General features: G+C 49.4%; 1 long non-coding RNA gene across 1 annotated transcript; it reads right to left on the bottom strand.

Annotated features, from left to right (window-relative positions):
• Window positions 1–359: 359 nt before the first annotated feature.
• On the bottom strand, window positions 360–15966 carry LOC134485250 (uncharacterized). Its single transcript, XR_010063299.1, has 3 exons — window positions 11809–15966; window positions 11372–11472; window positions 360–10221 (listed from the first exon to the last, which is right to left on the bottom strand). It is a non-coding gene; the product is annotated as an uncharacterized LOC134485250 (long non-coding RNA).
• Between the last annotated feature and the right edge of the window lie 107 nt (window positions 15967–16073).

Here is a 16073-nt window from a genome sequence, read left to right on the forward strand (position 1 = left end):
GTTGTCAGTCAACTGGCACAGTGCATGCCAGGCATGCACAAGGCAGTGGGTTGGATCCCCAGCACCACCCACACTGCACATGTCAGTAACACCAACGCTTAAGTAACTGGCTGGAGGCTTCTTGTCCACACAACCATAGAAAGTTTGGGGCTAGCCTGGACTACATCTTGAAGAAGAAGAAGAAGAAGAAGAAGAAGAAGAAGAAGAAGAAGAAGAAGAAGAAGAAGAAGAAGAAGAAGAAGAAGAAGAGGAGGAGGAGGGGGAGGAGGAGGAGGAGGAGGAGGAGGAGGAGGAGGAGGGGGGGAGGAGGAGGAGGAGGGAGGAGGAAGAAGGAGAGGAATAAAGAAGAGGAAGGGGAAGAAGAAGAGAAAAAACAAAAGAGAAGAAAAAACCCTGTAAGGCTCAAGTGAGATGGACTTATATTGGCATGTGGTTCTCCACTGCTGTCTGCCACAGCCAAGATACTATTTCATGATTACAGAGTCCCGGAAATTATAACTGTGAGTCCTCAGATGATGCAGGCAGATGCCCAGGGACACGATTACCTCTTGGGTAGGAGTATCTTCCTGCTTCGGCTCCTCTAGCGCTGGATCCTCAGACTCAGGTTTAGCATGAAGAGACGAAAGTGGAAAGACAAGAAAGTAGACGAGTTATACGGGGACGAGAAGGGACCCAGGGGATGGAAATGGGAAGGGTGATTTCATCAGAGTACGTTTTAAACACGTGAGATGGACACAGGCGTGTCAAGGCCCTCGATTTCATATGGGTAATATATGCTAATAACATACTGGGCAAGGCCTGTGTACTCAGGGTGAAAGGGAAGGTTGGAAGATTGGAGTTATCTTTAGCCCCACAGTGAGTTCAAAGCAAATCTGGGATGTGTGAGACATTGTCTCAAAAGAAAAGAAAGAACACCCATATAAGTCATCAGTGAAATAAACTCAAATAAACATTATTTAAGAAGAAAAAAATATCTAGAGCCAGGTGTGGAAACTCACACCTTCAATCCCAGCACTTGGGAAGCAGAAGCAGGTGGATCTCTGTGAGTTCGAGGCCAGCCTGGTCTACTCAATGAGTAGACTTAGTGAGTTTCAAGACAGTCAGTATTATATCGAAAGACCTTGTCTTGAAAAGAACAAAAATAAATAAAAATGAAAGGAATCTTGGCTCAGTGGTCCTTACTAAAAAGGAACTCCCTGCCCTCTGCCCTGTTACTCACTGATATTTTTCCCTCACCTCTAATATTAATTCTGTATTTTGTCTTATTGTCGAACCTCCCCAAATACATATATCTCTTACTGGCCAATGGTATGTGATTAAATATTCTCTTCGTTTGTTTGTTCTACATAAAGTTTTATTGGTATACAGCACAAATTCAAGTAACTATGATCCTGTAACCACAAAGCCGAAACTCTTCCAGACTGGGTAAATAGCAAAACGACCCGTAAGGGGCAGGCCTTGCACTCTAAGGCAGGAGAGGGGAAATCTGTCCAGACTGTAGAACTCCCACCCCACCCGGACTCCCATCTCCCCTGGCCTTGTTTGCATCTGAATCCTGCAGGCTCCTGGCTCTGAAGTCCTTTGAGAGCCACTTTCTAGACCCCCATACTACCCCAGTCCTCTGGGTTTACCTGCACCATTTAGATCTTTTCTATAGAGTTGGGACAAAATTCCCCTGTCTCTCATTGTATTTATTACAGGGAGCCTCCTGCAGGTTCATCTCAGGCCTAAAGATGAAGAGAGGGTGCATGACATCTGTCATTGGAGAATATTTGGTGTGACCTGGTGGAGACATGGCCTGTAGGACGCCATCCTGGACCATGCTACGTCTTCTCCACAACACTTTAGAGCTGCTTAATGTTTCAGTTTCTAACTTCCTGAGGTTAGAATGAGACTGCTTCCCATAGACTCATCCATTTGAAGGCTTGGTCCCTGGCTGGTAGAACTGTTTGGGAAGGATTAGGAGGTGTGGCCTTGTTAGAAGAGGTGTGTCATAGGGAGCGGACTTGTAGGTTTCAAAAGTTTATGCCATTTCCAGTTAGCGCTCGCTCTCTCTCCTCTCTCTCTCTCTCTCTCTCTCTCTCTCTCTCTCTCTCTCTCTCTCTCTCTCTTCCCCCCCTCTGCCTAATGGCTGTTATCTCAAAATGTAAGCTCTCAGCTACTGCTTCAGCACCCTGCCTGCCTGCCTGCCTGCCTGACTGTCTGTCTGTCTGCTGTCATGCCCCCTTACCATGATAGTCAAGGACTCTTCTACCCTCTGGAACCATGAGCCCCGAATTAAATGCTTACTTGTATAGGTTGGGCATGGTGTTTTGTCACAGCGATAGGAAAGTAACTGAGACTCCTCCAATAACAACTTCTGATTTCACAGGCACTGTGATAATCCAGTTTGCTGATCCGCAGGTCTCCCTGGTGGCCACTGTTTCTCAACGCATGGTCCATAGACCTCCTGCAAGTCACTCTAAAACACTTGTAAAAAGTGCACATTCTTATCGAGTCCAGACATGCCAGGTCAGAAACTTGGCCCTTAGCAGATACTAAATAAACATTTCCCCCTCTCTGGTATTTCACCTTCCCCAGTGGGACAACTAAGATTACATGGGGTCTCCTAGCACAAAGAACGACACTAACTAGACATTTCTCTCGTACTTTTTGCCCTGGTACCAGACCCTGAAAAGGGCCAATCAACTCAGCCCCCACTCTAGTCCCCTAAGCTGAGGGTTCTCCCTTTAGAAACCTTAGGCTTTCCTTGACTGGCAACCCCTGTCAAGAAAACTCCCATCGTGTGCTGGTGATTCTAGAGTTCACCCTCACCCTGTCCCCTGGGCTCACATAGATACAGTTTCCTACTGCTGTTGTAATAAGGCTATGAACTTAATGGCCTAAAACAACACAAACACATTATCTTACAGTCCGGGAGGTCATAAATCCAGATGGGTTTTATTGGGCTCAAAAGCAAGGGGCCAGAAGGAATATCCTTCTTCAGGTTCCAGGAAGGAAAGTGTTCTTGCCAGCTCCTATATGTCCCAGCCTTAAGGTTCCTTTCCTCCATCCTTGCTTTCAAACACGGGCCACCAAGCTCAAACTGTGGATCCTCCCCCCCAAAATGGCCTGGGTGCTGAGAGTACACGCTCCACCACACCTGGCTTTCCTCCCTCTCTATCTTAAGTAAACTCACAGTGGAGCCAAGGGCGATCCTTCCCTCGTGGGATCTCTCTGACTCTGTCCCTCCCTCTTAGGTTTTTAGAGTCCCTTGTGTTTGCAGTGACTCACCGAGATAATCCAAGATAACTTCCTGTTCTCCCAATTTGCGACTTAATCACATCTGCGAAGTCCCTTTCTCTAAGTAAGGTCACGAGTTCTTGAGAGCCACCACTGGGCCATTACTCAGCCTGCCACTGACGGCAGGCACACACTGGAACTCCTGGTTTCCCGCCACCCCTCATTCTGCACTTGTTTTGTTTTCTCTGTTCAGAAGGAGTATCCATCCCCTGAGTCTTGGGGATCTGGTCCCTTCCCTAGTGCCTCTGCCTTCACTGCTGTATCTGACCGGCTCAGCCTGCCTCTCTCAAGTTCCTCCCTCACACTTGTCCAAGTCACCACTGGTCACCCAGCGGCCTCCTAACTGCTCTCTGCTTCCACACTATCCTGTCTATTGTCTATATCCCAAGCGACTCTTGGGCTTCCATCTTCTCTCTTTGGCTTGCTTGGTTGGGTAGCTTGGGTTTGTCTTCGTGTGGCCCAAGCTGGCCTCAAACTCTCTATACGGCCAAGAGAATGACCTCAGACTCGTTCCTCCCTTACTCCCCAAGTGCTGGCTTATGAACCTGTACGGCCATGCCAGTCTCATGCCACACTGAGATTGACCCGTGGCCTTCAGACATGCTAGGCAAGTGTTTACTAACTGGACAGCATCCTTAGCCTATCGGTCTGCCTTTTAAACCTATCTGATGGCTTCCTACCTGGGTCAGAATCAATTCTCATCTCTTTATTGTGACCCGCAAGGAAGACCCTATATGATGCACCCTGCCTAACATCTCCTGGTCCATGCTCCCCATCCCTTACCGCCCACTGAGATGCAGCCATATTAGCATCCGTGAGTTCTAAATAGGCCACGCTGGCCTAGGCCTCAGGACCCGCTAGCTCATCCGTCAATCCACGGCCATCCGGAAGCTCACTCCTCAGAAAGCTCTCCATGGCCTCTGGTTCTAATGACCCTCCTTCCACAGACCCAGACCCAGCGTCTGGCTTGGCTGAGTGTGCTCCTCCTGTGTTTCCCACCGCTCAGAAGCTCCGTGACACTGGGAAACTCAGATGCCTTGTTTATTCCTGAATCTCTAGCACCCGAGCCCCGTACCCAGTTGGACTCAATAATAAATTAAATGCAAATGAATGTGAGTCAGAGCGAAAGAATCACACAGAACCCTTGGTCTACGGTCGAAGATGTCTGGGGTCTCTTTGCAGGGAGGTTATACGGGTGTTTGCAAAAGTCTGCGCATATGCACGCCTGTGCGGAAGTCAGAGGTCTAGTCAGCAACTGCTCCCCGCCTTAAGGTGTCCCTTTCTGAACCTGGAGCTCGCAGATTTGACTGGCCTGGCTGGTATGCTCAAAGACTCTGCTTGGTCCCTCAGGACTGGGATCACAGTCACGGGTCACCACGCCTGACTTTTTATGTGGGATCCGAGCTCTGATCCCAGGTCTGTGCAGAGAGCCACCACTCTAGCTTCTAAAGGCTTAATATTTATCAACCAGTTCCCTTGAGCCTACTGCATGCTGCTCTGGGAGAGGCGGCTGTAGGAAGCAGGCCTCACTATTCCTTCAAAAGGAAGGGAGAACTGCGTGTTCACATGCAAGGACCTTCTGGAAAGTTCCACAGAAGCTCCGAGGGGGCAGAGGGCATAGGACCTGGGGCCTCAGTCCAGTACTCTTTCTGGGAGGCCATCCCAGCTCCTTCAAGAGACATTGATCTGAAAGAAATCCAGCCATGAACCCAACTTTTGCCAAAGCGGTTTGCAATATAATGTCAAGGACAAGCAACAGATGGTCCCTCAGAGGGTCCAATAAATAGTTTGTCGGGAGCAAAGCAACTCGGGCAACTGCCAGAGAGGGTGGGTCTGGGGTCAGGTAAACCTACGTCTCTCCTCACTACGCTGGCCCAATTTCCCTAGAGGAATTTTAATTTCTTCATCAGCCTGTTCTGAAGCTTAGAAACAACAAACGTAAACTTACTGACCCGGCATGACAGCTATTATGCTAAGACAAATAGATGAGACACTAGGCCGAACACCTTTGAAATTCTAGGGCCTAGGGGCTAGTGCAGTGTGGCCAAAGGTGGATGTCTTCATCCAAGACTACCAGAAGGCCCAGTGCGGTCCACCGCACAGCAACCTCCCAACCCCCAGCACAGCATCCCCCGCCCCCATCCAGGAGTCTGTGAGTGGAAGGAGAGTGGTGGGATTCAGACGAGCACGCGTATGCGTGCGTGCATGCGTGTGTGAAGAGGCTCTCCCAGTCACGCCTGAGTCACACATGTATCGGTCTCTTCTCGGCTTCGACTTTCAGCACTGGGAGTTCTTTCTCTTGGAAGCACCGTGCAAGGCTGGGTCGGTGACCCCATCTGCCATCTCCTGGGTTTGGGCTTTGAGATGTGAGCCCCTGCTTTGCAAGTCCCGAGGCTGTGTAAAATGCCATGGCAGCACTAGATCTAGGCCTTCCAGATAAGCCTAACCATTTTCTAACAAAACAGTTCTTGTTTGTTTGTTTATTTGTTTGAGGCAAGGTCTCCTGCCTGTAGTCCAAGATGGCTCTGAACTTATAATGGAGACAAGGATGACCTCAAATTTCTGGTCCTCTGCCTTCAGAAACCTCCCAAGCCTTGGGATTACAGGCATGCGCGCCCAGCTTACATGGGGCTGAGACTCGGCAGGCACCCAGTACACTATCCCTGGATGACTGGATAAATGAGACAGCTCCTCCTCCCTCACTACTCCGGGGAAAGAGAGAAGCCAAATCTTCAGTTTTCCCAAAGGCTAATCCACATCGGGAGTCAGGACTGTCTGCTGGGTCTGCCTGTGCTCCAACATCCATGTTTTCCTGAATTGTCTTTCTGGAGAACAGAATGGAACTTCATGTGGTGACGGCCTTCACAGCTGGCATTCACAAGCATCCCTCCACTCCCCCTTCTCCTTCCCAGGGCTTTCTTTTCTCCATCTCTTCCGTGTAGTACAATGGAGCAGAGATAGGAACCTTGGGCACGCTGGGCAGCTGCTCTGCGGCCAGACTGCATCACCACCCCTTGTCTGTTTTTCTGTGTGTGCGCTGTATGACGGAGGGAGGAAACACACACACTGTGCATGGGTGCCTGTGGAGGTCAGAGGTTGACGAAGGCTGCCTTTCTTGACTACTCTCTGCCTTATTTTTCAAGACAGATTCTCACTGAACCTAGAGATCACTGATTTGTTCAAGCTGGCTGGGTGCATGTGTGCTGGTCTCAGTCGCTGTTCTATTGTTGTGAGGTGACTCCACGATTAACCATGGCAACTCTTTTAAAAGAATTGGGGTCTTGATTACGGTTTTAGAGGACTAGTCTATGATTGTCACTGCAGGAAGCAGATGGACATGGAGCTGGAGCTGAGAGTTTTACATCCTGCTTCTCAGGTAGAAGGGAGAGAGAGAGAGAGAGAGAGAGAGAGAGAGAGAGAGAGAGAGAGAGAGATATTCTGGGCTTGGTATACACATTTAAAACCTTAAAGCCCACCACCAGTAACACACCTTCTCCAACAAGGCCACACCCACTCTAGCAAGGCCACACCTTCTCCAACAAGGCCACACCCACTCTAGCAAGGCCACACCTCCTAATCCTTCCCCAACAGTTCCACTATCTGGGGACCAAGCATTCAAACATCAGCCTATTGGGATCATTCTCATTCAAACCAATACACACACACACACACACACACACACACACTTACATTTGTATGTGTGTGCAAGTATGAATTCATGTTACCACATGTATGAACACAGGTTTGCACATGCCAGAAGTCAATGCCTGGTGTCTTCTTCAATTGCTCTCCACCTCAGGTACTGAGCTAGAGTCTCTCAATGAACCCATAGCTCACTGTTTATGCTACTCTAGCTGGCCAGATGGCCTTGGGGATACCTACTCTGTCTCCTGGATGTTAGGATTACAGGCAGACGCGCTACTCAGCATCTCCTTGGTGCTGGGAGCCTCACTTCCTTACATAGCAGGCACTTTGCTCATTAGGCCGTCTCCCTAGTCCTGTGGGTTTTGTGTTTTTGAAATCTGGTCTCACTGTGTAATCTATTTATCCTCCCGTCTCCACCTTCTACATGCTAGGATTACGGCCACATGCTACCATGTAAGTATATGTATGTATGTGTATATATACATGTAATGTGTATCTATTTACACTTATATATTATAGATATACACGTTGTCCATATCTATCTACCTGGATATCTATAGACATAGACATAGGTTATTCTTCTTTTTGACGGTACAATGCCCAGCCCATTCCTGAGTGTTTACTGAATGGCACAGGTTGCGCTAGGTGTACAGAGCTCCTCCTTTAGCCTGACTGACAACCTCCTGAGGCCGGTTTTATCACTGCTGTCCTCCTACTTTGTTCTGTACAGGTCTGGGAATGGCCTATGACAGTTATACTGTAGGTCAGGAATGTGTGAATTTATTAAGTACACAACAAGCCAAAGTAAAGAGTAAAGAGCAAGGGATGGATGGATGGATGGATGGACAGCAAAACATCATCAAAGCGGACCCTCCAAACACCCAGCAGAAGTCGAATGGGAAAGCCTCTATAAGGTTGCCTGCAGGAATCCCCTACAGGGCAGAGGGAATTGTCCACTGGTGAGGTCTCCGAGTATGAGTGGAAAGGGTGCATAGAGATGACATCATCGGCTTGGGTACTCCCAACACCCAGCAGGAACCAACAGGGGGAGTTGAGTCAATCTGCTGGACTTCCCAAACGAGTTTGCTCTCCATGGCTCAGCCGCCTGTGGCAGAACTTCTGTCTTCTTCCCTTATCTTTCTCGTTACAGGTATTTTTATATCATGGGATAAACAAAACATATCTGCTGGGGGAAAAATTTATCTCCTAGCTGTTTTTCTTTTTCAAGAATGCAATAGAGTTTTAAGTTTCTTTTTTGTTGTTGTTGTTGTTGTTGTTGCTGTTAAAGATGAACTTTTATTTTAATTATGTGTATGTGCATGAATAGTGGTCTGAACACATGAGTACAGATGCCCTCAGAGGCCAGAGGCATCAGATTCCCTGAAACTGGAGTTACAGGTAGCTGTGAGCTGCCGGGTAGGTACTGGGAATTGAACCTGGGTCCTCCAAAGAGCCACCAATGCTCTTACCCAGTGAGCCGTCTCTCCAGCCCCTCATTATTGTTTTTAAGATAAACTTTCGGGGCTGGGGATTTAGCTCAGTGGTAGAGTGCTTACCTAGGAAGCGCAAGGCCCTGGGTTCGGTCCCTAGCTCCGAAAAAAAGAACCAAAAAAAAAAAAAAAAAAAAGATAAACTTTCAATAAACTCAGCTAGCCTTGAACTCCAGGTGATCTTCCTGCCTCAACCCTCCACACAGGTGTAGGCCGCTACCCCGACAACCAGTTTTCAACGTCTAATTACGCATTTTGAACGCAAGTCTTTAAAGTTCACTGAGTTGACGTCTCTCCTCTTACAGCACAGGCTGACACTGTGGCCGCTGATGCTAAGAGGAAGAGATCTGATGGAGATAAAAGTGAAAGAAGACCGGACACAGATGGGACACGGTGTGCTGGCCCGAAGAGCAGCAGGACAGGTTTGATTTGGAGCTGCAACTGGAAAGTGTTTGCTTCTGGTCGATTTGGCTTAGGTGGCTTCAAGCAACCGTCTCATCGGCTGAGAAACAAATAGGTTTTCCATCCTGGACTGCAGGTTCTCAAGCAAAGCTCTCAGGGGAGAAGCAGGAAGGCCTCCTCCCTTCCTAGGATCCTGGTGAATCGGACCTACAACTCATTGTTTGTTCTCCACATGTGCTGGCTGCTGAACTCCCCACACACAACCGTATCAGGTGACCGTCTCCATGACCCCTACTTATAGATGAGGAACTGACTTTGCCCAAGATCACACAGCCAATGAAGGGCGGGACAATGCATTCTTTACAGGGTCTAAGGAATGGTAGCCAAAGGCCTAAATTGTCTCAAACCTTATAACTCCAGCCCTTTTCCTTCACATAACTGAAACAGCCTCACAGGGCCCCCAACAGAGCTGGCTGCAGGCCACACAGCAGGTGTAAGGAATTGGCTGAGGTTCCCAGATTTTCGAATGACATTTGCTTTTGAAACACCTCCAGGGAGAGTGGAAGAGAATGGAGTTGAATCACAAGTGCATCCTGGTGCCCCATGGGCAGCAGAGTAACTGTCTTTCTGAAGAGGATTTGTCCAAAGAATCAAGCTGCTTGGCCAAGCACAAAGGTACAAACCAGAAATCCCAGCACTGGGGAGGCTGGGGAGGATTGCCAGGCGTTTCAGCCAGCTTGGGCTGAGGATGCAGTATCAGGGCTTTAAGGGTGGAACGCCTAGACTCTCCATCGGATCTCTCCCTCTTAGCATCAACAGCCAGAGCTTCAGTCTACACTGTAAGAGGAGAGCCGTCAATTCAGTGAACGTTAAAGACTTGTGTTCAAAATGTTGAGGCAGGAAGGGGAATAAAAGGGCTGGAAATGTAGCTTAGGGGTAGTGTGTCTACCACGCACAAGGTTGTCTGATGCCTGGTGTGACCATAGACACACATGCATGTGCCCTAGAGTGCGCACACACACACACACACACACACACACACACACACACACACATACACACACACACACACCAGAACCACATCTAATATTTGTCGAGGGGTGGCTGGTAAGGCTGGGAAGGGGAGATCTAATCTATAATTTCCCTCAAAGAGAGAAACCTCCAGATCTGCCCCGGTGAGTTTCCCTGTAGGAATGCTCTGAGGGGAATGGTAAGGGCTGTTGCATGGAGGTAAATTTTTCCCCAGCAGAGAAAAGTTTTGTTTATCCCATGATATAAAATACCTTCCAGAGGTCCTGAGTTCAATTCCCAGCAACTACATGGTGGCTCACAACCATCTGTAATGGGCATCTGATGTCCTCTTCTCGTGTGTCTGAAGACAGCATACTCACATACATAAAATCTTTAGAAAAAGAAAGAGAGAAAGAAAATGAAAATGAAAAATGGAGGTGACTAGGAAACCGCTCCTCCTGGTACCTCCTGTAGCTAGACAGAACCTTTGTTCTAGTTAAGGCTTTTCTCTGGGCTCCTTGCTGCCTGAGGTCCTACCGTAGAAGGTAATGCTCAAAGGTTGGTTGTTCAGGCTCAAATCTCACTGCACACATCCCCCACCTGGGTGAGCCTCAGTCTCTAAATCTGTTACAGACGGATGACCCCACCCTCTCAGGCTGTGCCGTGAATGTCACGATGTGTGGAAAGCCCGAACCGGTTAAGTAGGCAAGATCCAACATCACGCCACAGAGGACAGCTGTTGTTATCATAAACTGTCAGTTCCCTGAAGGTGTTACCGTAATTGACTGGGAGTGTTATCGAGTTTTTTGAGTGTCACATTTAATGGCTGCCGAGCGTTCTATTTTCTTTGACATTCTTCTAAATGTGTTGGCCGCTTCCAGTTTTACCATCTTATAAATAGCTATGCGATAAACACTGTCGAGGGTCTACTTTCGCCTCCCTCGTATTTAGATTTTTAAGATTGCTTCCCAGAAGCGGAATTACTAGGTGAAGGGAAATAAACATTTTTAGACTTTGGGCGCACAATGCCTGGTGGCACGCAGCAGGTGTTCTTTCTTCTATCGTCCCCACCTCCCCTCCTCAAGACACACACCTTCTCGGCATTTTAGAGCATCCCTGCCCCCACCAAGAAGGCTTCATCCTCCCAGGAAATGACACAGGCCTTCTTCCTTCCTCCCACTCCCCGTGGGATAGTCTCTTTCAGTTATCCTCTTTCCCCTCTCTGTGCAGCAGCAAATCCTCCCTGGGTTTCTACCTTTCTTCCAGGCCTCCCTGGTAGGACCTAGTCACCACAATTCCCTAACAGGAGAGAGAGGGTCACTTAATTTGAAGGCGTTGGTTTGCGGGATGTACCCGTTGCACGCCTCCTGTACAGTGAGCAAGTCGGCATGTTTCTGAGAAAACGAACCACTTTGCAAACAGTGGACTTCATTGTCATTCGGTTCTAAGATCCAGGGGCCTAGACTGCAGGGCCTCGACAGGGAGGGAAAGCAGACACCATAAATAGACAAAGTAAAGATTAAACAAGGGGCAACAGAGACCCGAGAGCAATCCAGATCTTTGGTTCTTAGTGCAATTCCTGTTCCTTCTAACACTGAAGTCAAGCGTCAGGTCCGGATCTGCCGGTGTGAAGAAGCCGTACCTTAAAAACAAAACAAAGGCACTGAGAGATGGCTCAGGGGATAGAGGTGCTTGCCACCAACCCTGAGGACCTGAGTTCAATCCCCAAGAGCCACATGGTAGGAGAGAATTCCACAGGCATGTTGTCCCCCACCAGTAGATAAACGAATGTCATAAAAAGTTGAAAACAAAACCCCGCACATTTTACCTCATTGGCGAGCACGCACTGCTCTTACAAGGAGAAAGAAAGAACTGAATTAACTGAGGGCCAAGGCAAATTCATCTTCCCAGAACTGGGGCTCATGGAGGCCCTGGGCTCACCCCCAGGATTGCTCTGGGCTCTGACCTGTGGACACACCTTTTAAACCATTTCCACCATCTGCCAGGCCCACCTAGGGATGTGAGCTGTTTTCTAAAGAGAGACCCACGACGTTGTCAAAGGCCTTCCAAGTCCAGGACACTGAGGTACACAGAACGAGGCTCCAACAAAGGCCGGAAACCCTCAGAAAATAGGAGCTCACTCTGAAGACAGCTGGCTCAGGGAAGAAAATAACAAAGGGGACAGGATCCGGCCTCGTGGACACATCATAGTAAACTCTTTTGCCTTCAGTACACCGTCACATTTCAGTGCAGCGGGGGACGGTCTTGGTTTTTATGCCACTAGACCTGTCCTCTCCTTCGGCTGAGACCTGTGAGTGTGGGCTACGGATCCTCCATCTTTCCTCCTTCCCGATGTCTCCGGCTTTGGTTTTTGTTGCTTGCTCTCTGAGTGCCTTAGGGCCAGCTGCTTCATATCTCTCAGCAAGCCCTGACTGACAGGCACTCTGTGAGGGAGGCATCAGATAGGCTCTGTGGCAGGAGCCGTAAGAATCTGGGGAAGCGGGCGAGCTGAGCTATGTTCTCTTAAAGGCGCTGCAGCGGTTGGAGCTGTGCAGAGGTGACGGATTCTTACTCGGGGACAGGAGAAAGGCGGTCAGATGGCACTGGATCTGTTACTTGTTGGAGGCAGGTTCTCCCTTTGAAGCTCTGACTGGCCTGGAATTCCCTCTATAGCCCAGATTCCTCCCAAACTCACAGAGACCTGTCTGCCACTCCCCGAGTACTGGGATTAAAGGTGTGTACCACCATGCCCAGTGGAATTTGGATTTTTTTTTTTTTTATCTGCAGGCCATCAGAGGTTTTTGAGACAAGCAGGCAGGCCCTCTGTTCAAATTCATTCTTAAAACTAGGCCGCAGAGGATAAGGAATCCATAAGACTTGGAAACGGGAACACGAAATGCTAGTCTTGTGGGGTCTGGGAAGGGCAGCAGATCTCTTTCATTCCAGCTGTGAGCAGCATCGGCTACATGATGGATGGGACCAGACTGCAAATTAAAAGTTCAGGGTCTTAACCGTTTCCAGACGAGCGCGTAGGATTGAAACTCTGGAGCGTGCTTCCAAATACAAGGCTGTATGGAGCAACAAGCTATGCTGGCGAAGCCAGCCCTTGTTCCATGATGAAGAGTGAAAGTCAGAAGACAGACCGACACAGCAGCCTTGGGCCCTGGGAAGACAAGAAACAATGTACCTTTGTGCCTTGCTTTGCAAGACCTTTGTGCCTTGGTTCCTGGGCTACCCTACTGTTTACCGGATGCCCTTCAAAGAAGCTACCACAAGCTCTAACTTGATAGTGTGTCTACACCTCATCTCCCTCCTTCCCTTCAGTCCCTAACTCTGTTGCTATAGGGTCTGTCGTAGCACTACCATTCACTCAGGCATTGATTAACAACTTTGATGTCACCTCCCATGAGGTCCTGCTCCCCTTGTGTCTCCATCACAACCCTGTGTCTCCACCACATCCCTCTGTGTTCATCACAACCCTGTGTCTCCACCACATCCCTGTGTCTCCACCACATCCCTGTGTGTCCATCACACCCCTGTGTCCATCACACCCCTGTGTATCCATCACATCCCTGTGTCCATCACATCCTTGTGTCTCCATCACACTCGTGTCTCCATCCCGTCCCTGTGTCCATCACACCCCTGTGTGTCCATCACACCCCTGTGTGTCCATCACACCCCTGTGTGTCCATCACACCCCTGTGTGTCCACCACACCCCTGTGTCTCCACCACATCCCCTTGGACCTTTACTTTCTAAATCTCCTCCCATTCGTGTGGCGTTTTCTCAGCTATGACCACTGACTGCCAAGTTCAAGCAAGTCTTTACCAGCTCAGGCTGTATTAGCTACACAAACCCACTGTCCCTCTCCCTGACCTCAGTCTGGATCCCACCCCCACTCTCAGATAAATCCTCCATCCTCCACAGACCCTCTTCACTGATGACCCCATACCGCAGTCCAGTCACTATGACCCAGTGCCTAAGATCCAAACGTCTTAAGTCCTCTTTAGTCTTTAAGAATGGGACAAGTTTTCTTTGGCTACTGTGGGAAGAGGCAAACGGCTGGGCAGTATAGAGTAGCATATGCAATTGGAGACAATGGGCCTCGTGGGGCAAGGTGACAGGATATTTCCTTTGTTGTACCTTCCAGCTATATAATTCATGCTTCTTGAAGGAGGGCAGTCCAGATTGACCGCTGTGCGACTCTAGGGCCTTACTGTGAGCCACCGAGAACTGAACTTCCAGTTGAGCGATCTCTGCTGTGTAGATCAGGGAAGTCTGGTCCTAAGTGAGGGTCTCAGGGTGCTAGGCTGTGTACCTATGTGGTACCATTCCAATCTGACCTGGCCTCCATGATGATTTCAGGCAGCCTGCAAGCTCTCTAGGAAGAAAACTCCACCCAAAAATATGTTTCCATGGGCGGTGGGGATGGTGGCTGAAGGCTCAGAACCTGAGTTTGATCTCCAGGTCCCGCATGGTGGAAGGCAAGAAAGGGTCCCTTGTAAGCTGTCCTCCAACCTCCACACAGGCACCCCAACGTACAAGCAAACAAAGTAAGTAACATTAACATTCGTTCGAACAAAACCGTGGATTTACGGACGTCTTCATTTCTCTCTACTGAGCAGGAGTCTTTCAAACACCTCCGGTACTGAACAGACTGGGTTGTTTGTTTCCTTCACAGCAAGTGGTTTCTACCCATTCTTGGAAGTTTGTCTCAGCTCTCGCCGAGAAACTTTCTCTAGCCTCCACTTCCACCGCAGCCCACACACCATGGGTGTGCAGACACAGACACTTAGAGAGGCCCCAGACTGGATCAGGCCTCCTCCCTGGGCTGATGGAGTAGAGTCCTGCTTACAGTGGTGTCACCAAGCACCTAACACAAGACTGGCCCCTGTGGGTGCTAAGCATTATCTGTGAGGCCCCAGAATGAAACTGGCGAGGGTGGAGACTGCTAGCAACATCTTTGCATGGCTTGGTTTTTTTTTTAAGACAGGATCTATATTGCTTAGATTGGCCTCAGTTTTGTGATGCTTTTTTTCCCACTCAGTCTCGAAAATGTTGAAAATGCTAGAATTACAGAGTCTATAATGATTGAATTGACTGCTTGAATGAAGAAATGACCCAGAAGCAATGCCAGCCATTACTGCTGTTGGGAATGATTGATTTGATCTCAGAAATTAGATTTCTGCTTTCTCCTAAAGGTCTCATCCCCTGTAGAGTTGTAAATGGATGCAAGGGTTTTCTTCATGAAGAGATAACAGTGAAATAGTTGGCAAAGGGCTTGGAGGCAGCAATGCATTTGCATCCCACGTGCCCTGACAGCTAGCAGAGCCCTCAATAAATACTCGCAGAGCAGACGAATCCGGGAATGGGGGCGGGCAGCACGAAGCTCCAGAGAGAATGGTGGGGGCAGACAGCCTGGGATTACACTTTATCCACCATAATCCCACAAATCCAGAAGCCACCTGGACAACAGTTTACTGGACTGAGCCTCACAGTTGCCCACAGGCTTCCCAGAACCACAGAGTCCCGGAGTCAGTGCATTGCTCCTGTGTGTGTGTGTGTGTGTGTGTGTGTGTGTGTGTGTGTGTGTGTGTGTGTGTGTGTGTTTTGCTCTGAGGCAGCATTCACTATGAAGCTCTGGTGGTATACTGTCCCTATCTTTGGAGAGAGACAAAAGGGGGCCGTCAATCCATCCGAGGCAGAATCCACTTGAAGTCTCTGTCTCACCCATTCACAACTCCTCCTTTTTACTCTCAGGAACTTTTATCACGGAAAATTAAAAGATAGCAAAAGCGGGGGTAGCATGTTAGAAGCCTCCAGCATCAAGATGACCAAGCCACGCCGCATCTCGGCTCATCTCAGATGCTATCTCCTTACAAGTTCAGACACAACAGCGAGCGACCGGAATCCGGGATTCACCCGGAGGCCCAAGGGGCTCCACGGCGCGGCCCCGGTCAGGTTCTAACCGAATTTGCTTCCTCCTCTTCCCGCATGGCGTGGGTCACCTCGCCCTGGTGGCGTTCCTGACACCCCACCGGTAGTCCCGGGTGATGTGTCAGTGAGTCTCTCTCCGCGCGGGGCCCCCGAGAGAGACAGCGGGCGCCCGCCACTTCCTTTTTCTCGCTCTGACTAAGACGCCCTCGCTCGAGCCTGCTCCCCGGGTGGAGGCGGGTGCCCGCACGCCCCGCCCAGGGGCGTGGCCAGGGCAGAGGGGCGGGGAAACACCCATATTTGGCCTTAT

This window comes from Rattus norvegicus, chromosome 1, assembly GCF_036323735.1.
Source record: "Rattus norvegicus strain BN/NHsdMcwi chromosome 1, GRCr8, whole genome shotgun sequence".
NCBI classification, from domain to species: domain Eukaryota; kingdom Metazoa; phylum Chordata; class Mammalia; order Rodentia; family Muridae; genus Rattus; species Rattus norvegicus.